Source organism: Anomaloglossus baeobatrachus, chromosome 1 (genome assembly GCF_048569485.1).
Source record: "Anomaloglossus baeobatrachus isolate aAnoBae1 chromosome 1, aAnoBae1.hap1, whole genome shotgun sequence".
Classification (NCBI taxonomy): domain Eukaryota; kingdom Metazoa; phylum Chordata; class Amphibia; order Anura; family Aromobatidae; genus Anomaloglossus; species Anomaloglossus baeobatrachus.
In genome coordinates this window covers 283,864,333-283,884,969 of record NC_134353.1, presented here as the reverse complement: position 1 = coordinate 283,884,969, position 20,637 = coordinate 283,864,333, and the positions used below count along the sequence as shown (strand labels likewise).

The following is a 20,637-nucleotide window of genomic DNA, read 5'->3' as shown; positions in this document are numbered from 1 at the left end:
AGAGGGACATAGTGAAAATGAAAAAAAAACAAAACATGATTGTAATGTAACAGAAACCTGTCAGAAGTGGGATTCGAACCCACGCCTCAAGTAGAGACTGCGACCTGAACACAGCGCCTTGGACCGCTCGGCCATCCTGACAAGCACAACTGTGGAAAATTCACACTTTCTAAAAACAAACACATTTTTTGTTTGGCCCCAAAAAAAGGCAAATTTTGAACTGAAAATGTATTAACGCCTTTGAGTTTGCCTTGCAATGCTGTAGCTTTAACTTTGTAGGTTGCTGAAATAGCTCAGTTGGGAGAGCGTTAGACTGAAAATCTAAAGGTCCCTGGTCCGATCCCGGGTTTCAGCACGCTGTTTTTAAGTATGAGTGATTTGAGATAAAGTTCTTTCTCCATATGCATTTAGCAAGATTTTCATTCTTTGTGAAGTGCAGATATACCTGAAAAAAACAGTTTTAAGTATCTCTTTTCAGAACAGTCACTAATGCGAGAAGAAAATGAAAGTAGTAATACTGAAAAATTAAGTTGAAGTCGAAGTAGTATGGAGGAAATCAGAAAAAAAATCTGAGAAATATCAACATAAAGTGCTAAGGATCTTTAAGATTTTGTGTATCTTGAGGTTTATTTTATGAGATTTTTCACCTCCCTCTTCTTACTGATAGTGCAGCAGAGAACAACATGATTGTGACAAACAGGATTGAGGATCCAGAGGGTTCTCATTGGCTTTGTCCTTGGACTAATCTGGTTTGTGGAAATGTCTGAATTGTGACAGAGGGACATAGTGAAAATGAAAAACAAACAAAACATGATTGTAATGTAACAGAAACCTGTCAGAAGTGGGATTCGAACCCACGCCTCAAGTAGAGACTGCGACCTGAACGCAGCGCCTTGGACCGCTCGGCCATCCTGACAAGCACAACTGTGGAAAATTCACACTTTCTAAAAACAAACACATTTTTTGTTTGGCCCCAAAAAAAGGCAAATTTTGAACTGAAAATTTATTAACGCCTTTGAGTTTGCCTTGCAATGCTGTAGCTTTAACTTTGTAGGTTGCTGAAATAGCTCAGTTGGGAGAGCGTTAGACTGAAGATCTAAAGGTCCCTGGTCTGATCCCGGGTTTCAGCACGCTGTTTTTAAGTATGAGTGATTTGAGTTAAAGTTCTTTCTCCATATGCATTTAGCAAGATTTTCATTCTTTGTGAAGTGCAGATATACCTGAAAAAAACAGTTTTAAGTATCTCTTTTCAGAACAGTCACTAATGCGAGAAGAAAATGAAAGTAGTTATACTGAAAAATTAAGTTGAAGTCGAAGTAGTATGGAGGAAATCAGAGAAAAAATCTGAGAAATATCAACATAAAGTGCTAAGGATCTTTAAGATTTTGTGTATCTTGAGGTTTATTTTATGAGATTTTTCACCTCCCTCTTCTTACTGATAGTGCAGCAGAGAACAACATGATTGTGACAGACAGGATTGAGGATCCAGAGGGTTCTCATTGGCTTTGTCCTTGGACTAATCTGGTTTGTGGAAATGTCTGAATTGTGACAGAGGGACATAGTGAAAATGAAAAAAAAAAAAACATGATCGTAACGTAATAGAAACCTGTCAGAAGTGGGATTCGAACCCACGCCTCAAGTAGAGACTGCGACCTGAACGCAGCGCCTTGGACCGCTCGGCCATCCTGACAAGCACAACTGTGGAAAATTCACACTTTCTAAAAACAAACACATTTTTTGTTTGGCCCCAAAAAAATGCAAATTTTGAACTGAAAATGTATTAACGCCTTTGAGTTTGCCTTGCAATGCTGTAGCTTTATCTTTGTAGGTTGCTGAAATAGCTCAGTTGGGAGAGCGTTAGACTGAAGATCTAAAGGTCCCTGGTCCGATCCCGGGTTTCAGCACGCTGTTTTTAAGTATGAGTGATTTGAGATAAAGTTCTTTCTCCATATGCATTTAGCAAGATTTTCATTCTTTGTGAAGTGCAGATATACCTGAAAAAAACAGTTTTAAGTATCTCTTTTCAGAACAGTCACTAATGCGAGAAGAAAATGAAAGTAGTTATACTGAAAAATTAAGTTGAAGTCGAAGTAGTATGGAGGAAATCAGAGAAAAAATCTGAGAAATATCAACATAAAGTGCTAAGGATCTTTAAGATTTTGTGTATCTTGAGGTTTATTTTATGAGATTTTCCACCTCCCTCTTCTTACTGATAGTGCAGCAGAGAACAACATGATTGTGACAGACAGGATTGAGGATCCATAGGATTCTCATTGGCTTTGTCCTTGGACTAATCTGGTTTGTGGAAATGTCTGAATTGTGACAGAGGGACATAGTGAAAATGAAAAAAAAACAAAACATGATTGTAATGTAACAGAAACCTGTCAGAAGTGGGATTCGAACCCACGCCTCAAGTAGAGACTGCGACCTGAACGCAGCACCTTGGACCGCTCGGCCATCCTGACAAGCACAACTGTGGAAAATTCACACTTTGTAAAAACAAACACTCTTTTTGTTTGGCCCCAAAAAAAGGCAAATTTTGAACTGAAAATGTATTAACGCCTTTGAGTTTGCCTTGCAATGCTGTAGCTTTAACTTTGTAGGTTGCTGAAATAGCTCAGTTGGGAGAGCGTTAGACTGAAGATCTAAAGGTCCCTGGTCCGATCCCGGGTTTCAGCACGCTGTTTTTAAGTATGAGTGATTTGAGATAAAGTTCTTTCTCCATATGCATTTAGCAAGATTTTCATTCTTTGTGAAGTGCAGATATACCTGAAAAAAACAGTTTTAAGTATCTCTTTTCAGAACAGTCACTAATGCGAGAAGAAAATGAAAGTAGTTATACTGAAAAATTAAGTTGAAGTCGAAGTAGTATGGAGGAAATCAGAGAAAAAATCTGAGAAATATCAACATAAAGTGCTAAGGATCTTTAAGATTTTGTGTATCTTGAGGTTTATTTTATGAGATTTTTCACCTCCCTCTTCTTACTGATAGTGCAGCAGAGAACAACATGATTGTGACAGACAGGATTGAGGATCCAGAGGGTTCTCATTGGCTTTGTCCTTGGACTAATCTGGTTTGTGGAAATGTCTGAATTGTGACAGAGGGACATAGTGAAAATGAAAAAAAAAAAAACATGATCGTAACGTAATAGAAACCTGTCAGAAGTGGGATTCGAACCCACGCCTCAAGTAGAGACTGCGACCTGAACGCAGCGCCTTGGACCGCTCGGCCATCCTGACAAGCACAACTGTGGAAAATTCACACTTTCTAAAAACAAACACATTTTTTGTTTGGCCCCAAAAAAATGCAAATTTTGAACTGAAAATGTATTAACGCCTTTGAGTTTGCCTTGCAATGCTGTAGCTTTATCTTTGTAGGTTGCTGAAATAGCTCACTTGGGAGAGCGTTAGACTGAAGATCTAAAGGTCCCTGGTCCGATCCCGGGTTTCAGCACGCTGTTTTTAAGTATGAGTGATTTGAGATAAAGTTCTTTCTCCATATGCATTTAGCAAGATTTTCATTCTTTGTGAAGTGCAGATATACCTGAAAAAAACAGTTTTAAGTATCTCTTTTCAGAACAGTCACTAATGCGAGAAGAAAATGAAAGTAGTTATACTGAAAAATTAAGTTGAAGTCGAAGTAGTATGGAGGAAATCAGAGAAAAAATCTGAGAAATATCAACATAAAGTGCTAAGGATCTTTAAGATTTTGTGTATCTTGAGGTTTATTTTATGAGATTTTCCACCTCCCTCTTCTTACTGATAGTGCAGCAGAGAACAACATGATTGTGACAGACAGGATTGAGGATCCATAGGATTCTCATTGGCTTTGTCCTTGGACTAATCTGGTTTGTGGAAATGTCTGAATTGTGACAGAGGGACATAGTGAAAATGAAAAAAAAACAAAACATGATTGTAATGTAACAGAAACCTGTCAGAAGTGGGATTCGAACCCACGCCTCAAGTAGAGACTGCGACCTGAACGCAGCACCTTGGACCGCTCGGCCATCCTGACAAGCACAACTGTGGAAAATTCACACTTTGTAAAAACAAACACTCTTTTTGTTTGGCCCCAAAAAAAGGCAAATTTTGAACTGAAAATGTATTAACGCCTTTGAGTTTGCCTTGCAATGCTGTAGCTTTAACTTTGTAGGTTGCTGAAATAGCTCAGTTGGGAGAGCGTTAGACTGAAGATCTAAAGGTCCCTGGTCCGATCCCGGGTTTCAGCACGCTGTTTTTAAGTATGAGTGATTTGAGATAAAGTTCTTTCTCCATATGCATTTAGCAAGATTTTCATTCTTTGTGAAGTGCAGATATACCTGAAAAAAACAGTTTTAAGTATCTCTTTTCAGAACAGTCACTAATGCGAGAAGAAAATGAAAGTAGTTGTTCTGAAAAATTAAGTTGAAGTCGAAGTAGTATGGAGGAAATCGGAGAAAAAATCTGAGAAATATCAACATAAAGTGCTAAGGATCTTTAAGATTTTGTGTATCTTGAGGTTTATTTTATGAGATTTTCCACCTCCCTCTTCTTACTGATAGTGCAGCAGAGAACAACATGATTGTGACAGACAGGATTGAGGATCCAGAGGGTTCTCATTGGCTTTGTCCTTGGACTAATCTGGTTTGTGGAAATGTCTGAATTGTGACAGAGAGACATAGTGAAAATGAAAAAAAAACAAAACATGATTGTAATGTAACAGAAACCTGTCAGAAGTGGGATTCAAACCCACGCCTCAAGTAGAGACTGCGACCTGAATGCAGCGCCTTGGACCGGTCGGCCATCCTGACATGCACAACTGTGGAAAATTCACACTTTCTAAAAACAAACACATTTTTTGTTTGGCCCCAAAAAAAGGCAAATTTTGAACTGAAAATTTATTAACGCCTTTGAGTTTGCCTTGCAATGCTGTAGCTTTAACTTTGTAGGTTGCTGAAATAGCTCAGTTGGGAGAGCGTTAGACTGAAGATCTAAAGGTCCCTGGTCCGATCCCGGGTTTCAGCACGCCGTTTTTAAGTATGAGTGATTTGAGATAAAGTTCTTTCTCCATATGCATTTAGCAAGATTTTCATTCTTTGTGAAGTGCAGATATACCTGAAAAAAACAGTTTTAAGTATCTCTTTTCAGAACAGTCACTAATGCGAGAAGAAAATGAAAGTAGTTATACTGAAAAATTAAGTTGAAGTCGAAGTAGTATGGAGGAAATTGGAGAAAAAATCTGAGAAATATCAACATAAAGTGCTAAGGATCTTTAAGATTTTGTGTATCTTGAGGTTTATTTTATGAGATTTTCCACCTCCCTCTTCTTACTGATAGTGCAGCAGAGAACAACATGATTGTGACAGACAGGATTGAGGATCCATAGGGTTCTCATTGGCTTTGTCCTTGGACTAATCTGGTTTGTGGAAATGTCTGAATTGTGACAGAGGGACATAGTGAAAATGAAAAAAAAACAAAACATGATTGTAATGTAACAGAAACCTGTCAGAAGTGGGATTCGAACCCACGCCTCAAGTAGAGACTGCGACCTGAACGCAGCGCCTTGGACCGCTCGGCCATCCTGACAAGCACAACTGTGGAAAATTCACACTTTCTAAAAACAAACACTTTTTTTGTTTGGCCCCAAAAAAATGCAAATTTTGAACTGAAAATGTATTAACGCCTTTGAGTTTGCCTTGCAATGCTGTAGCTTAAACTTTGTAGGTTGCTGAAATAGCTCAGTTGGGAGAGCGTTAGACTGAAGATCTAAAGGTCCCTGGTCTGATCCCGGGTTTCAGCACGCTGTTTTTAAGTATGAGTGATTTGAGATAAAGTTCTTTCTCCATATGCATTTAGCAAGATTTTCATTCTTTGTGAAGTGCAGATATACCTGAAAAAAACTGTTTTAAGTATCTCTTTTCAGAACAGTCACTAATGCGAGAAGAAAATGAAAGTAGTTATACTGAAAAATTAAGTTGAAGTCGAAGTAGTATGGAGGAAATCAGAAAAAAAATCTGAGAAATATCAACATAAAGTGCTAAGGATCTTTAAGATTTTGTGTATCTTGAGGTTTATTTTATGAGATTTTTCACCTCCCTCTTCTTACTGATAGTGCAGCAGAGAACAACATGATTGTGACAGACAGGATTGAGGATCCAGAGGGTTCTCATTGGCTTTGTCCTTGGACTAATCTGGTTTGTGGAAATGTCTGAATTGTGACAGAGGGACATAGTGAAAATGAAAAAAAAAAAACATGATTGTAATGTAACAGAAACCTGTCAGAAGTGGGATTCGAACCCACGCCTCAAGTAGAGACTGCAACCTAAACGCAGCGCCTTCGACCGCTCGGCCATCCTGACAAGCACAACTGTGGAAAATTCACACTTTCTAAAAACAAACACATTTTTTGTTTGGCCCCAAAAAAAGGCAAATTTTGAACTGAAAATGTATTAACGCCTTTGAGTTTGCCTTGCAATGCTGTAGCTTTAACTTTGTAGGTTGCTGAAATAGCTCAGTTGGGAGAGCGTTAGACTGAAGATCTAAAGGTCCCTGGTCCGATCCCGGGTTTCAGCACGCTGTTTTTAAGTATGAGTGATTTGAGATAAAGTTCTTTCTCCATATGCATTTAGCAAGATTTTCATTCTTTGTGAAGTGCAGATATACCTGAAAAAAACAGTTTTAAGTATCTCTTTTCAGAACAGTCACTAATGCGAGAAGAAAATGAAAGTAGTTATACTGAAAAATTAAGTTGAAGTCGAAGTAGTATGAAGGAAATCGGAGAAAAAATCTGAGAAATATCAACATAAAGTGCTAAGGATCTTTAAGATTTTGTGTATCTTGAGGTTTATTTTATGAGATTTTCCACCTCCCTCTTCTTACTGATAGTGCAGCAGAGAACAACATGATTGTGACAGACAGGATTGAGGATCCAGAGGGTTCTCATTGGCTTTGTCCTTGGACTAATCTGGTTTGTGGAAATGTCTGAATTGTGACAGAGGGACATAGTGAAAATGAAAAAAAAACAAAACATGATTGTAATTTAACAGAAACCTGTCAGAAGTGGGATTCGAACCCACGCCTCAAGTAGAGACTGCGACCTGATCGCAGCGCCTTGGACCGCTTGGCCATCCTGACAAGCACAACTGTGGAAAATTCACACTTTCTAAAAACAAACACATTTTTTGTTTGGCCCCAAAAAAAGGCAAATTTTGAACTGAAAATTTATTAACGCCTTTGAGTTTGCCTTGCAATGCTGTAGCTTTTACTTTGTAGGTTGCTGAAATAGCTCAGTTGGGAGAGCGTTAGACTGAAGATCTAAAGGTCCCTGGTCCGATCCCGGGTTTCAGCACGCTGTTTTTAAGTATGAGTGATTTGAGATAAAGTTCTTTCTCCATATGCATTTAGCAAGATTTTCATTCTTTGTGAAGTGCAGATATACCTGAAAAAAACAATTTTAAGTATCTCTTTTCAGAACAGTCACTAATGCGAGAAGAAAATGAAAGTAGTTATACTGAAAAATTAAGTTGAAGTCGAAGTAGTATGGAGGAAATCGGAGGAAAAATCTGAGAAATATCAACATAAAGTGCTAAGGATCTTTAAGATTTTGTGTATCTTGAGGTTTATTTTATGAGATTTTCCACCTCCCTCTTCCTACTGATAGTGCAGCAGAGAACAACATGATTGTGACAGACAGGATTGAGGATCCAGAGGGTTCTCATTGGCTTTGTCCTTGGACTAATCTGGTTTGTGGAAATATCTGAATTGTGACAGAGGGACATAGTGAAAATGAAAAAAAAACAAAACATGATTGTAATGTAACAGAAACCTGTCAGAAGTGGGATTCGAACCCACGCCTCAAGTAGAGACTGCGACCTGATCGCAGCGCCTTGGACCGCTCGGCCATCCTGACAAGCACAACTGTGGAAAATTCACACTTTCTAAAAACAAACACATTTTTTGTTTGGCCCCAAAAAAAGGCAAATTTGAACTGAAAATGTATTAACGCCTTTAAGTTTGCCTTGCAATGCTGTAGCATTAACTTTGAAGGTTGCTGAAATAGCTCAGTTGGGAGAGCGTTAGACTGAAGATCTAAAGGTCCCTGGTTCGATCCCGGGTTTCAGCACGCTGTTTTTAAGTATGAGTGATTTGAGATAAAGTTCTTTCTCCATATGCATTTAGCAAGATTTTCATTCTTTGTGAAGTGCAGATATACCTGAAAAAAACAGTTTTAAGTATCTCTTTTCAGAACAGTCACTAATGCGAGAAGAAAATGAAAGTAGTTAAACTGAAAAATTAAGTTGAAGTCGAAGTAGTATGGAGGAAATCGGAGAAAAAATCTGAGAAATATCAACATAAAGTGCTAAGGATCTTTAAGATTTTGTGTATCTTGAGGTTTATTTTATGAGATTTTCCACCTCCCTCTTCTTACTGATAGTGCAGCAGAGAACAACATGATTGTGACAGACAGGATTGAGGATCCAGAGGGTTCTCATTGGCTTTGTCCTTGGACTAATCTGGTTTGTGGAAATATCTGAATTGTGACAGAGGGACATAGTGAAAATGAAAAAAAAACAAAACATGATTGTAATGTAACAGAAACCTGTCAGAAGTGGGATTCGAACCCACGCCTCAAATAGAGACTGCGACCTGAACGCAGCGCCTTGGACCGCTCGGCCATCCTGACAAGCACAACTGTGGAAAATTCACACTTTCTAAAAACAAACACATTTTTTGTTTGGCCCCAAAAAAAGGCAAATTTTGAACTGAAAATTTATTAACGCCTTTGAGTTTGCCTTGCAATGCTGTAGCTTTAACTTTGTAGGTTGCTGAAATAGCTCAGTTGGGAGAGCGTTAGACTGAAGATCTAAAGGTCCCTGGTCCGATCACGGGTTTCAGCACGCTGTTTTTAAGTATGAGTGATTTGAGATAAAGTTCTTTCTCCATATGCATTTAGCAAGATTTTCATTCTTTGTGAAGTGCAGATATACCTGAAAAAAACAGTTTTAAGTATCTCTTTTCAGAACAGTCACTAATGCGAGAAGAAAATGAAAGTAGTTATACTGAAAAATTAAATTGAAGTCGAAGTAGTATGGAGGAAATCAGAAAAAAAATCTGAGAAATATCAACATAAAGTGCTAAGGATCTTTAAGATTTTGTGTATCTTGAGGTTTATTTTATGAGATTTTCCACCTCCCTCTTCTTACTGATAGTGCAGCAGAGAACAACATGATTGTGACAGACAGGATTGAGGATCCAGAGGGTTCTCATTGGCTTTGTCCTTGGACTAATCTGGTTTGTGGAAATGTCTGAATTGTGACAGAGGGACATAGTGAAAATGAAAAAAAAAAAACATGATTGTAATGTAACAGAAACCTGTCAGAAGTGGGATTCAAACCCACGCCTCAAGTAGAGACTGCGACCTGAACGCAGCGCCTTGGACCGCTCGGCCATCCTGACAAGCACAACTGTGTAAAATTCACACTTTCTAAAAACAAACACATTTTTTGTTTGGCCCCAAAAAAATGCAAATTTTGAACTGAAAATGTATTAATGCCTTTGAGTTTGCCTTGCAATGCTGTAGCTTTAACTTTGTAGGTTGCTGAAATAGCTCAGTTGGGAGAGCGTTAGACTGAAGATCTAAAGGTCCCTGGTCCGATCACGGGTTTCAGCACGCTGTTTTTAAGTATGAGTGATTTGAGATAAAGTTCTTTCTCCATATGCATTTAGCAAGATTTTCATTCTTTGTGAAGTGCAGATATACCTGAAAAAAACAGTTTTAAGTATCTCTTTTCAGAACAGTCACTAATGCGAGAAGAAAATGAAAGTAGTTATACTGAAAAATTAAGTTGAAGTCGAAGTAGTATGGAGGAAATCGGAGAAAAAATCTGAGAAATATCAACATAAAGTGCTAAGGATCTTTAAGATTTTGTGTATCTTGAGGTTTATTTTATGAGATTTTCCACCTCCCTCTTCTTACTGATAGTGCAGCAGAGAACAACATGATTGTGACAGACAGGATTGAGGATCCAGAGGGTTCTCATTGGCTTTGTCCTTGGACTAATCTGGTTTGTGGAAATGTCTGAATTGTGACAGAGGGACATAGTGAAAATGAAAAAAAAACAAAACATGATTGTAATGTAACAGAAACCTGTCAGAAGTGGGATTCAAACCCACGCCTCAAGTAGAGACTGCGACCTGAACGCAGCGCCTTGGACCGCTCGGCCATCCTGACAAGCACAACTGTGGAAAATTCACACTTTCTAAAAACAAACACATTTTTTGTTTGGCCCCAAAAAAAGGCAAATTTTGAACTGAAAATTTATTTATGCCTTTGAGTTTGCCTTGCAATGCTGTAGCTTAAACTTTGTAGGTTGCTGAAATAGCTCAGTTGGGAGAGCGTTAGACTGAAGATCTAAAGGTCCCTGGTCCGATCCCGGGTTTCAGCACGCTGTTTTTAAGTATGAGTGATTTGAGATAAAGTTCTTTCTCCATATGCATTTAGCAAGATTTTCATTCTTTGTGAAGTGCAGATATACCTGAAAAAAACAGTTTTAAGTATCTCTTTTCAGAACAGTCACTAATGCGAGAAGAAAATGAAAGTAGTTATACTGAAAAATTAAGTTGAAGTCGAAGTAGTATGGAGGAAATCAGAAAAAAAATCTGAGAAATATCAACATAAAGTGCTAAGGATCTTTAAGATTTTGTGTATCTTGAGGTTTATTTTATGAGATTTTCCACCTCCCTCTTCTTACTGATAGTGCAGCAGAGAACAACATGATTGTGACAGACAGGATTGAGGATCCAGAGGGTTCTCATTGGCTTTGTCCTTGGACTAATCTGGTTTGTGGAAATGTCTGAATTGTGACAGAGGGACATAGTGAAAATGAAAAAAAAAAACATGATTGTAATGTAACAGAAACCTGTCAGAAGTGGGATTCGAACCCACGCCTCAAGTAGAGACTGCGATCTGAACGCAGCGCCTTGGACCGCTCGGCCATCCTGACAAGCACAGCTGTGTAAAATTCACACTTTCTAAAAACAAACACATTTTTTGTTTGGCCCCAAAAAAATGCAAATTTTGAACTGAAAATGTATTAACGCCTTTGAGTTTGCCTTGCAATGCTGTAGCTTTAACTTTGTAGGTTGCTGAAATAGCTCAGTTGGGAGAGCATTAGACTGAAGATCTAAAGGTCCCTGGTCCGATCCCGGGTTTCAGCACGCTGTTTTTAAGTATGAGTGATTTGAGATAAAGTTCTTTCTCCATATGCATTTAGCAAGATTTTCATTCTTTCTGAAGTGCAGATATACCTGAAAAAAACAGTTTTAAGTATCTCTTTTCAGAACAGTCACTAATGCGAGAAGAAAATGAAAGTAGTTATACTGAAAAATTAAGTTGAAGTCGAAGTAGTATGGAGGAAATCGGAGAAAAAATCTGAGAAATATCAACATAAAGTGCTAAGGATCTTTAAGATTTTGTGTATCTTGAGGTTTATTTTATGAGATTTTCCACCTCCCTCTTCTTACTGATAGTGCAGCAGAGAACAACATGATTGTGACAGACAGGATTGAGGATCCAGAGGGTTCTCATTGGCTTTGTCCTTGGAGTAATCTGGTTTGTGGAAATGTCTGAATTGTGACAGAGGGACATAGTGAAAATGAAAAAAAAACAAAACATGATTGTAATGTAACAGAAACCTGTCAGAAGTGGGATTCAAACCCACGCCTCAAGTAGAGACTGCGACCTGAACGCAGCGCCTTGGACCGCTCGGCCATCCTGACAAGCACAACTGTGGAAAATTCACACTTTCTAAAAACAAACACATTTTTTGTTTGGCCCCAAAAAAAGGCAAATTTTGAACTGAAAATTTATTAACGCCTTTGAGTTTGCCTTGCAATGCTGTAGCTTTAACTTTGTAGGTTGCTGAAATAGCTCAGTTGGGAGAGCGTTAGACTGAAGATCTAAAGGTCCCTGGTCCGATCCCGGGTTTCAGCACGCTGTTTTTAAGTATGAGTGATTTGAGTTAAAGTTCTTTCTCCATATGCATTTAGCAAGATTTTCATTCTTTGTGAAGTGCAGATATACCTGAAAAAAACAGTTTTAAGTATCTCTTTTCAGAACAGTCACTAATGCGAGAAGAAAATGAAAGTAGTTATACTGAAAAATTAAGTTGAAGTCGAAGTAGTATGGAGGAAATCGGAGAAAAAAATCTGAGAAATATCAACATAAAGTGCTAAGGAACTTTAAGATTCTGTGTATCTTGAGGTTTATTTTATGAGATTTTTCACCTCCCTCTTCTTACTGATAGTGCAGCAGAGAACAACATGATTGTGACAGACAGGATTGAGGATCCAGAGGGTTCTCATTGGCTTTGTCCTTGGACTAATCTGGTTTGTGGAAATGTCTGAATTGTGACAGAGGGACATAGTGAAAATGAAAAAAAAACAAAACATGATTGTAATGTAACAGAAACCTGTCAGAAGTGGGATTCAAACCCACGCCTCAAGTAGAGACTGCGACCTGAACGCAGCGCCTTGGACCGCTCGGCCATCCTGACAAGCACAACTGTGGAAAATTCACACTTTCTAAAAACAAACACATTTTTTGTTTGGCCCCAAAAAAAGGCAAATTTTGAACTGAAAATTTATTAACGCCTTTGAGTTTGCCTTGCAATGCTGTAGCTTTAACTTTGTAGGTTGCTGAAATAGCTCAGTTGGGAGAGCATTAGACTGAAGATCTAAAGGTCCCTGGTCCGATCCCGGGTTTCAGCACGCTGTTTTTAAATATGAGTGATTTGAGATAAAGTTCTTTCTCCATATGCATTTAGCAAGATTTTCATTCTTTGTGAAGTGCAGATATACCTGAAAAAAACAATTTTAAGTATCTCTTTTCAGAACAGTCACTAATGCGAGAAGAAAATGAAAGTAGTTATACTGAAAAATTAAGTTGAAGTCGAAGTAGTATGGAGGAAATCGGAGAAAAAATCTGAGAAATATCAACATAAAGTGCTAAGGATCTTTAAGATTCTGTGTATCTTGAGGTTTATTTTATGAGATTTTCCACCTCCCTCTTCTTACTGATAGTGCAGCAGAGAACAACATGATTGTGACAGACAGGATTGAGGATCCAGAGGGTTCTCATTGGCTTTGTCCTTGGACTAATCTGGTTTGTGGAAATGTCTGAATTGTGACAGAGGGACATAGTGAAAATGAAAAAAAAAACAAAACATGATTGTAATGTAACAGAAACCTGTCAGAAGTGGGATTCGAACCCACGCCTCAAGTAGAGACTGCGACCTGAACGCAGCACCTTGGACCGCTCGGCCATCCTGACAAGCACAACTGTGGAAAATTCACACTTTCTAAAAACAAACACATTTTTTGTTTGGCCCCAAAAAAATGCAAATTTTGAACTGAAAATGTATTAACGCCTTTGAGTTTGCCTTGCAATGCTGTAGCTTTAACTTTGTAGGTTGCTGAAATAGCTCAGTTGGGAGAGCGTTAGACTGAAGATCTAAAGGTCCCTGGTCCGATCCCGGGTTTCAGCACGCTGTTTTTAAGTATGAGTGATTTGAGATAAAGTTCTTTCTCCATATGCATTTAGCAAGATTTTCATTATTTGTGAAGTGCAGATATACCTGAAAAAAACAGTTTTAAGTATCTCTTTTCAGAACAGTCACTAATGCGAGAAGAAAATGAAAGTAGTTAAACTGAAAAATTAAGTTGAAGTCGAAGTAGTATGGAGGAAATTGGAGAAAAAATCTGAGAAATATCAACATAAAGTGCTAAGGATCTTTAAGATTTTGGGTATCTTGAGGTTTATTTTATGAGATTTTCCACCTCCCTCTTCTTACTGATAGTGCAGCAGAGAACAACATGATTGTGACAGACAGGATTGAGGATCCAGAGGGTTCTCATTGGCTTTGTCCTTGGACTAATCTGGTTTGTGGAAATGTCTGAATTGTGACAGAGGGACATAGTGAAAATGAAAAAAAAACAAAACATGATTGTAATGTAACAGAAACCTGTCAGAAGTGGGATTCGAACCCACGCCTCAAGTAGAGACTGCAACCTGAACGCAGCGCCTTGGACCGCTCGGCCATCCTGACAAGCACAACTGTGGAAAATTCACACTTTCTAAAAACAAACACATTTTTTGTTTGGCCCCAAAAAAAGGCAAATTTTGAACTGAAAATGTATTAACGCCTTTGAGTTTGCCTTGCAATGCTGTAGCTTTAACTTTGTAGGTTGCTGAAATAGCTCAGTTGGGAGAGCATTAGACTGAAGATCTAAAGGTCCCTGGTCCGATCCCGGGTTTCAGCACGCTGTTTTTAAATATGAGTGATTTGAGATAAAGTTCTTTCTCCATATGCATTTAGCAAGATTTTCATTCTTTGTGAAGTGCAGATATACCTGAAAAAAACAATTTTAAGTATCTCTTTTCAGAACAGTCACTAATGCGAGAAGAAAATGAAAGTAGTTATACTGAAAAATTAAGTTGAAGTCGAAGTAGTATGGAGGAAATCGGAGAAAAAATCTGAGAAATATCAACATAAAGTGCTAAGGATCTTTAAGATTCTGTGTATCTTGAGGTTTATTTTATGAGATTTTCCACCTCCCTCTTCTTACTGATAGTGCAGCAGAGAACAACATGATTGTGACAGACAGGATTGAGGATCCAGAGGGTTCTCATTGGCTTTGTCCTTGGACTAATCTGGTTTGTGGAAATGTCTGAATTGTGACAGAGGGACATAGTGAAAATGAAAAAAAAACAAAACATGATTGTAATGTAACAGAAACCTGTCAGAAGTGGGATTCGAACCCACGCCTCAAGTAGAGACTGCGACCTGAACGCAGCACCTTGGACCGCTCGGCCATCCTGACAAGCACAACTGTGGAAAATTCACACTTTCTAAAAACAAACACATTTTTTGTTTGGCCCCAAAAAAATGCAAATTTTGAACTGAAAATGTATTAACGCCTTTGAGTTTGCCTTGCAATGCTGTAGCTTTAACTTTGTAGGTTGCTGAAATAGCTCAGTTGGGAGAGCGTTAGACTGAAGATCTAAAGGTCCCTGGTCCGATCCCGGGTTTCAGCACGCTGTTTTTAAGTATGAGTGATTTGAGATAAAGTTCTTTCTCCATATGCATTTAGCAAGATTTTCATTATTTGTGAAGTGCAGATATACCTGAAAAAAACAGTTTTAAGTATCTCTTTTCAGAACAGTCACTAATGCGAGAAGAAAATGAAAGTAGTTAAACTGAAAAATTAAGTTGAAGTCGAAGTAGTATGGAGGAAATTGGAGAAAAAATCTGAGAAATATCAACATAAAGTGCTAAGGATCTTTAAGATTTTGTGTATCTTGAGGTTTATTTTATGAGATTTTCCACCTCCCTCTTCTTACTGATAGTGCAGCAGAGAACAACATGATTGTGACAGACAGGATTGAGGATCCAGAGGGTTCTCATTGGCTTTGTCCTTGGACTAATCTGGTTTGTGGAAATGTCTGAATTGTGACAGAGGGACATAGTGAAAATGAAAAAAAAACAAAACATGATTGTAATGTAACAGAAACCTGTCAGAAGTGGGATTCGAACCCACGCCTCAAGTAGAGACTGCAACCTGAACGCAGCGCCTTGGACCGCTCGGCCATCCTGACAAGCACAACTGTGGAAAATTCACACTTTCTAAAAACAAACACATTTTTTGTTTGGCCCCAAAAAAATGAAAATTTGAACTGAAAATGTATTAACGCCTTTGAGTTTGCCTTGCAATGCTGTAGCTTTAACTTTGAAGGTTGCTGAAATAGCTCAGTTGGGAGAGCGTTAGACTGAAGATCTAAAGGTCCCTGGTCCGATCCCGGGTTTCAGCACGCTGTTTTTAAGTATGAGTGATTTGAGATAAAGTTCTTTCTCCATATGCATTTAGCAAGATTTTCATTCTTTGTGAAGTGCAGATATACCTGAAAAAAACAGTTTTAAGTATCTCTTTTCAGAACAGTCACTAATGCGAGAAGAAAATGAAAGTAGTTAAACTGAAAAATTAAGTTGAAGTCGAAGTAGTATGGAGGAAATCGGAGAAAAAATCTGAGAAATATCAACATAAAGTGCTAAGGATCTTTAAGATTTTGTGTATCTTGAGGTTTATTTTATGAGATTTTCCACCTCCCTCTTCTTACTGATAGTGCAGCAGAGAACAACATGATTGTGACAGACAGGATTGAGGATCCAGAGGGTTCTCATTGGCTTTGTCCTTGGACTAATCTGGTTTGTGGAAATATCTGAATTGTGACAGAGGGACATAGTGAAAATGAAAAAAAAACAAAACATGATTGTAATGTAACAGAAACCTGTCAGAAGTGGGATTCAAACCCACGCCTCAAATAGAGACTGCGACATGAACGCAGCGCCTTGGACCGCTCAGCCATCCTGACAAGCACAACTGTGGAAAATTCACACTTTCTAAAAACAAACACATTTTTTGTTTGGCCCCAAAAAAAGGCAAATTTTGAACTGAAAATTTATTAACGCCTTTGAGTTTGCCTTGCAATGCTGTAGCTTTAACTTTGTAGGTTGCTGAAATAGCTCAGTTGGGAGAGCGTTAGACTGAAGATCTAAAGGTCCCTGGTCTGATCACGGGTTTCAGCACGCTGTTTTTAAGTATGAGTGATTTGAGATAAAGTTCTTTCTCCATATGCATTTAGCAAGATTTTCATTCTTTGTGAAGTGCAGATATACCTGAAAAAAACAGTTTTAAGTATCTCTTTTCAGAACAGTCACTAATGCGAGAAGAAAATGAAAGTAGTTATACTGAAAAATTAAATTGAAGTCGAAGTAGTATGGAGGAAATCAGAAAAAAAATCTGAGAAATATCAACATAAAGTGCTATGGATTTTTAAGATTTTGTGTATCTTGAGGTTTATTTTATGAGATTTTCCACCTCCCTCTTCTTACTGATAGTGCAGCAGAGAACAACATGATTGTGACAGACAGGATTGAGGATCCAGAGGGTTCTCATTGGCTTTGTCCTTGGACTAATCTGGTTTGTGGAAATGTCTGAATTGTGACAGAGGGACATAGTGAAAATGAAAAAAAAAAACATGATTGTAATGTAACAGAAACCTGTCAGAAGTGGGATTTGAACCCACGCCTCAAGTAGAGACTGCGACCTGAACGCAGCGCCTTGGACCGCTCGGCCATCCTGACAAGCACAACTGTGTAAAATTCACACTTTCTAAAAACAAACACATTTTTTGTTTGGCCCCAAAAAAATGCAAATTTTGAACTGAAAATGTATTAACGCCTTTGAGTTTGCCTTGCAATGCTGTAGCTTTAACTTTGTAGGTTGCTGAAATAGCTCAGTTGGGAGAGCGTTAGACTGAAGATCTAAAGGTCCCTGGTCCGATCCCGGGTTTCAGCACGCTGTTTTTAAGTATGAGTGATTTGAGATAAAGTTCTTTCTCCATATGCATTTAGCAAGATTTTCATTATTTGTGAAGTGCAGATATACCTGAAAAAAACAGTTTTAAGTATCTCTTTTCAGAACAGTCACTAATGCGAGAAGAAAATGAAAGTAGTTAAACTGAAAAATTAAGTTGAAGTCGAAGTAGTATGGAGGAAATTGGAGAAAAAATCTGAGAAATATCAACATAAAGTGCTAAGGATCTTTAAGATTTTGTGTATCTTGAGGTTTATTTTATGAGATTTTCCACCTCCCTCTTCTTACTGATAGTGCAGCAGAGAACAACATGATTGTGACAGACAGGATTGAGGATCCAGAGGGTTCTCATTGGCTTTGTCCTTGGACTAATCTGGTTTGTGGAAATGTCTGAATTGTGACAGAGGGACATAGTGAAAATGAAAAAAAAACAAAACATGATTGTAATGTAACAGAAACCTGTCAGAAGTGGGATTCGAACCCACGCCTCAAGTAGAGACTGCAACCTGAACGCAGCGCCTTGGACCGCTCGGCCATCCTGACAAGCACAACTGTGGAAAATTCACACTTTCTAAAAACAAACACATTTTTTGTTTGGCCCCAAAAAAATGAAAATTTGAACTGAAAATGTATTAACGCCTTTGAGTTTGCCTTGCAATGCTGTAGCTTTAAATTTGAAGGTTGCTGAAATAGCTCAGTTGGGAGAGCGTTAGACTGAAGATCTAAAGGTCCCTGGTCCGATCCCGGGTTTCAGCACGCTGTTTTTAAGTATGAGTGATTTGAGATAAAGTTCTTTCTCCATATGCATTTAGCAAGATTTTCATTCTTTGTGAAGTGCAGATATACCTGAAAAAAACAGTTTTAAGTATCTCTTTTCAGAACAGTCACTAATGCGAGAAGAAAATGAAAGTAGTTAAACTGAAAAATTAAGTTGAAGTCGAAGTAGTATGGAGGAAATCGGAGAAAAAATCTGAGAAATATCAACATAAAGTGCTAAGGATCTTTAAGATTTTGTGTATCTTGAGGTTTATTTTATGAGATTTTCCACCTCCCTCTTCTTACTGATAGTGCAGCAGAGAACAACATGATTGTGACAGACAGGATTGAGGATCCAGAGGGTTCTCATTGGCTTTGTCCTTGGACTAATCTGGTTTGTGGAAATATCTGAATTGTGACAGAGGGACATAGTGAAAATGAAAAAAAAACAAAACATGATTGTAATGTAACAGAAACCTGTCAGAAGTGGGATTCAAACCCACGCCTCAAATAGAGACTGCGACATGAACGCAGCGCCTTGGACCGCTCAGCCATCCTGACAAGCACAACTGTGGAAAATTCACACTTTCTAAAAACAAACACATTTTTTGTTTGGCCCCAAAAAAAGGCAAATTTTGAACTGAAAATTTATTAACGCCTTTGAGTTTGCCTTGCAATGCTGTAGCTTTAACTTTGTAGGTTGCTGAAATAGCTCAGTTGGGAGAGCGTTAGACTGAAGATCTAAAGGTCCCTGGTCTGATCACGGGTTTCAGCACGCTGTTTTTAAGTATGAGTGATTTGAGATAAAGTTCTTTCTCCATATGCATTTAGCAAGATTTTCATTCTTTGTGAAGTGCAGATATACCTGAAAAAAACAGTTTTAAGTATCTCTTTTCAGAACAGTCACTAATGCGAGAAGAAAATGAAAGTAGTTATACTGAAAAATTAAATTGAAGTCGAAGTAGTATGGAGGAAATCAGAAAAAAAATCTGAGAAATATCAACATAAAGTGCTATGGATTTTTAAGATTTTGTGTATCTTGAGGTTTATTTTATGAGATTTTCCACCTCCCTCTTCTTACTGATAGTGCAGCAGAGAACAACATGATTGTGACAGACAGGATTGAGGATCCAGAGGGTTCTCATTGGCTTTGTCCTTGGACTAATCTGGTTTGTGGAAATGTCTGAATTGTGACAGAGGGACATAGTGAAAATGAAAAAAAAAAACATGATTGTAATGTAACAGAAACCTGTCAGAAGTGGGATTTGAACCCACGCCTCAAGTAGAGACTGCGACCTGAACGCAGCGCCTTGGACCGCTCGGCCATCCTGACAAGCACAACTGTGTAAAATTCACACTTTCTAAAAACAAACACATTTTTTGTTTGGCCCCAAAAAAATGCAAATTTTGAACTGAAAATGTATTAACGCCTTTGAGTTTGCCTTGCAATGCTGTAGCTTTAACTTTGTAGGTTGCTGAAATAGCTCAGTTGGGAGAGCATTAGACTGAAGATCTAAAGGTCCCTGGTCCGATCCCGGGTTTCAGCACGCTGTTTTTAAGTATGAGTGATTTGAGATAAAGTTCTTTCTCCATATGCATTTAGCAAGATTTTCATTCTTTCTGAAGTGCAGATATACCTGAAAAAAACAGTTTTAAGTATCTCTTTTCAGAACAGTCACTAATGTGAGAAGAAAATGAAAGTAGTTATACTGAAAAATTAAGTTGAAGTCGAAGTAGTATGGAGGAAATCTGAGAAAAAATCTGAGAAATATCAACATAAAGTGCTAAGGATCTTTAAGATTTTGTGTATCTTGAGGTTTATTTTATGAGATTTTCCACCTCCCTCTTCTTACTGATAGTGCAGCAGAGAACAACATGATTGTGACAGACAGGATTGAGGATCCAGAGGGTTCTCATTGGCTTTGTCCTTGGAGTAATCTGGTTTGTGGAAATGTCTGAATTGTGACAGAGGGACATAGTGAAAATGAAAAAAAAACAAAACATGATTGTAATGTAACAGAAACCTGTCAGAAGTGGGATTCAAACCCACGCCTCAAGTAGAGACTGCGACCTGAACGCAGCGCCTTGGACCGCTCGGCCATCCTGACAAGCACAACTGTGGAAAATTCACACTTTCTAAAAACAAACACATTTTTTGTTTGGCCCCAAAAAAAGGCAAATTTTGAACTGAAAATTTATTAACGCCTTTGAGTTTGCCTTGCAATGCTGTAGCTTTAACTTTGTAGGTTGCTGAAATAGCTCAGTTGGGAGAGCGTTAGACTAAAGGTCCCTGGTCCGATCCCGGGTTTCAGCACGCTGTTTTTAAGTATGAGTGATTTGAGTTAAAGTTCTTTCTCCATATGCATTTAGCAAGATTTTCATTCTTTGTGAAGTGCAGATATACCTGAAAAAAACAGTTTTAAGTATCTCTTTTCAGAACAGTCACTAATGCGAGAAGAAAATGAAAGTA

The 20,637-nt window shown here is 38.2% G+C and overlaps 24 non-coding genes across 24 annotated transcripts; 15 read left to right on the top strand and 9 right to left on the bottom strand.

The window, feature by feature from the left end:
- Window positions 1-58: 58 nt before the first annotated feature.
- TRNAL-CAG (transfer RNA leucine (anticodon CAG)) lies at window positions 59-141 on the bottom strand. The gene has a single exon. It is a non-coding gene; the product is annotated as a tRNA-Leu (tRNA).
- A 141-nt stretch (window positions 142-282) lies between these two features.
- Window positions 283-355, top strand: TRNAF-GAA (transfer RNA phenylalanine (anticodon GAA)). The gene has a single exon. It is a non-coding gene; the product is annotated as a tRNA-Phe (tRNA).
- Window positions 356-833: 478 nt separating this feature from the next.
- On the bottom strand, window positions 834-916 carry TRNAL-CAG (transfer RNA leucine (anticodon CAG)). Its single transcript has one exon. It is a non-coding gene; the product is annotated as a tRNA-Leu (tRNA).
- A 691-nt stretch (window positions 917-1,607) lies between these two features.
- Window positions 1,608-1,690, bottom strand: TRNAL-CAG (transfer RNA leucine (anticodon CAG)). The gene has a single exon. It is a non-coding gene; the product is annotated as a tRNA-Leu (tRNA).
- Window positions 1,691-1,831: 141 nt separating this feature from the next.
- Window positions 1,832-1,904, top strand: TRNAF-GAA (transfer RNA phenylalanine (anticodon GAA)). The gene has a single exon. It is a non-coding gene; the product is annotated as a tRNA-Phe (tRNA).
- Window positions 1,905-2,606: 702 nt separating this feature from the next.
- Window positions 2,607-2,679, top strand: TRNAF-GAA (transfer RNA phenylalanine (anticodon GAA)). The gene has a single exon. It is a non-coding gene; the product is annotated as a tRNA-Phe (tRNA).
- Window positions 2,680-3,156: 477 nt separating this feature from the next.
- Window positions 3,157-3,239, bottom strand: TRNAL-CAG (transfer RNA leucine (anticodon CAG)). Its single transcript has one exon. It is a non-coding gene; the product is annotated as a tRNA-Leu (tRNA).
- Window positions 3,240-4,155: 916 nt separating this feature from the next.
- Window positions 4,156-4,228, top strand: TRNAF-GAA (transfer RNA phenylalanine (anticodon GAA)). Its single transcript has one exon. It is a non-coding gene; the product is annotated as a tRNA-Phe (tRNA).
- A 702-nt stretch (window positions 4,229-4,930) lies between these two features.
- TRNAF-GAA (transfer RNA phenylalanine (anticodon GAA)) lies at window positions 4,931-5,003 on the top strand. The gene has a single exon. It is a non-coding gene; the product is annotated as a tRNA-Phe (tRNA).
- Window positions 5,004-5,481: 478 nt separating this feature from the next.
- On the bottom strand, window positions 5,482-5,564 carry TRNAL-CAG (transfer RNA leucine (anticodon CAG)). Its single transcript has one exon. It is a non-coding gene; the product is annotated as a tRNA-Leu (tRNA).
- Window positions 5,565-6,478: 914 nt separating this feature from the next.
- On the top strand, window positions 6,479-6,551 carry TRNAF-GAA (transfer RNA phenylalanine (anticodon GAA)). The gene has a single exon. It is a non-coding gene; the product is annotated as a tRNA-Phe (tRNA).
- Window positions 6,552-7,253: 702 nt separating this feature from the next.
- On the top strand, window positions 7,254-7,326 carry TRNAF-GAA (transfer RNA phenylalanine (anticodon GAA)). The gene has a single exon. It is a non-coding gene; the product is annotated as a tRNA-Phe (tRNA).
- A 701-nt stretch (window positions 7,327-8,027) lies between these two features.
- Window positions 8,028-8,100, top strand: TRNAF-GAA (transfer RNA phenylalanine (anticodon GAA)). The gene has a single exon. It is a non-coding gene; the product is annotated as a tRNA-Phe (tRNA).
- Window positions 8,101-8,578: 478 nt separating this feature from the next.
- On the bottom strand, window positions 8,579-8,661 carry TRNAL-CAG (transfer RNA leucine (anticodon CAG)). Its single transcript has one exon. It is a non-coding gene; the product is annotated as a tRNA-Leu (tRNA).
- Window positions 8,662-10,350: 1,689 nt separating this feature from the next.
- Window positions 10,351-10,423, top strand: TRNAF-GAA (transfer RNA phenylalanine (anticodon GAA)). The gene has a single exon. It is a non-coding gene; the product is annotated as a tRNA-Phe (tRNA).
- A 475-nt stretch (window positions 10,424-10,898) lies between these two features.
- Window positions 10,899-10,981, bottom strand: TRNAL-CAG (transfer RNA leucine (anticodon CAG)). The gene has a single exon. It is a non-coding gene; the product is annotated as a tRNA-Leu (tRNA).
- A 916-nt stretch (window positions 10,982-11,897) lies between these two features.
- TRNAF-GAA (transfer RNA phenylalanine (anticodon GAA)) lies at window positions 11,898-11,970 on the top strand. Its single transcript has one exon. It is a non-coding gene; the product is annotated as a tRNA-Phe (tRNA).
- Window positions 11,971-13,449: 1,479 nt separating this feature from the next.
- Window positions 13,450-13,522, top strand: TRNAF-GAA (transfer RNA phenylalanine (anticodon GAA)). The gene has a single exon. It is a non-coding gene; the product is annotated as a tRNA-Phe (tRNA).
- Window positions 13,523-14,999: 1,477 nt separating this feature from the next.
- TRNAF-GAA (transfer RNA phenylalanine (anticodon GAA)) lies at window positions 15,000-15,072 on the top strand. The gene has a single exon. It is a non-coding gene; the product is annotated as a tRNA-Phe (tRNA).
- A 701-nt stretch (window positions 15,073-15,773) lies between these two features.
- On the top strand, window positions 15,774-15,846 carry TRNAF-GAA (transfer RNA phenylalanine (anticodon GAA)). The gene has a single exon. It is a non-coding gene; the product is annotated as a tRNA-Phe (tRNA).
- Window positions 15,847-17,096: 1,250 nt separating this feature from the next.
- TRNAL-CAG (transfer RNA leucine (anticodon CAG)) lies at window positions 17,097-17,179 on the bottom strand. The gene has a single exon. It is a non-coding gene; the product is annotated as a tRNA-Leu (tRNA).
- Window positions 17,180-17,320: 141 nt separating this feature from the next.
- Window positions 17,321-17,393, top strand: TRNAF-GAA (transfer RNA phenylalanine (anticodon GAA)). Its single transcript has one exon. It is a non-coding gene; the product is annotated as a tRNA-Phe (tRNA).
- Window positions 17,394-18,094: 701 nt separating this feature from the next.
- Window positions 18,095-18,167, top strand: TRNAF-GAA (transfer RNA phenylalanine (anticodon GAA)). Its single transcript has one exon. It is a non-coding gene; the product is annotated as a tRNA-Phe (tRNA).
- Window positions 18,168-19,417: 1,250 nt separating this feature from the next.
- TRNAL-CAG (transfer RNA leucine (anticodon CAG)) lies at window positions 19,418-19,500 on the bottom strand. Its single transcript has one exon. It is a non-coding gene; the product is annotated as a tRNA-Leu (tRNA).
- Window positions 19,501-20,637: the final 1,137 nt, after the last annotated feature.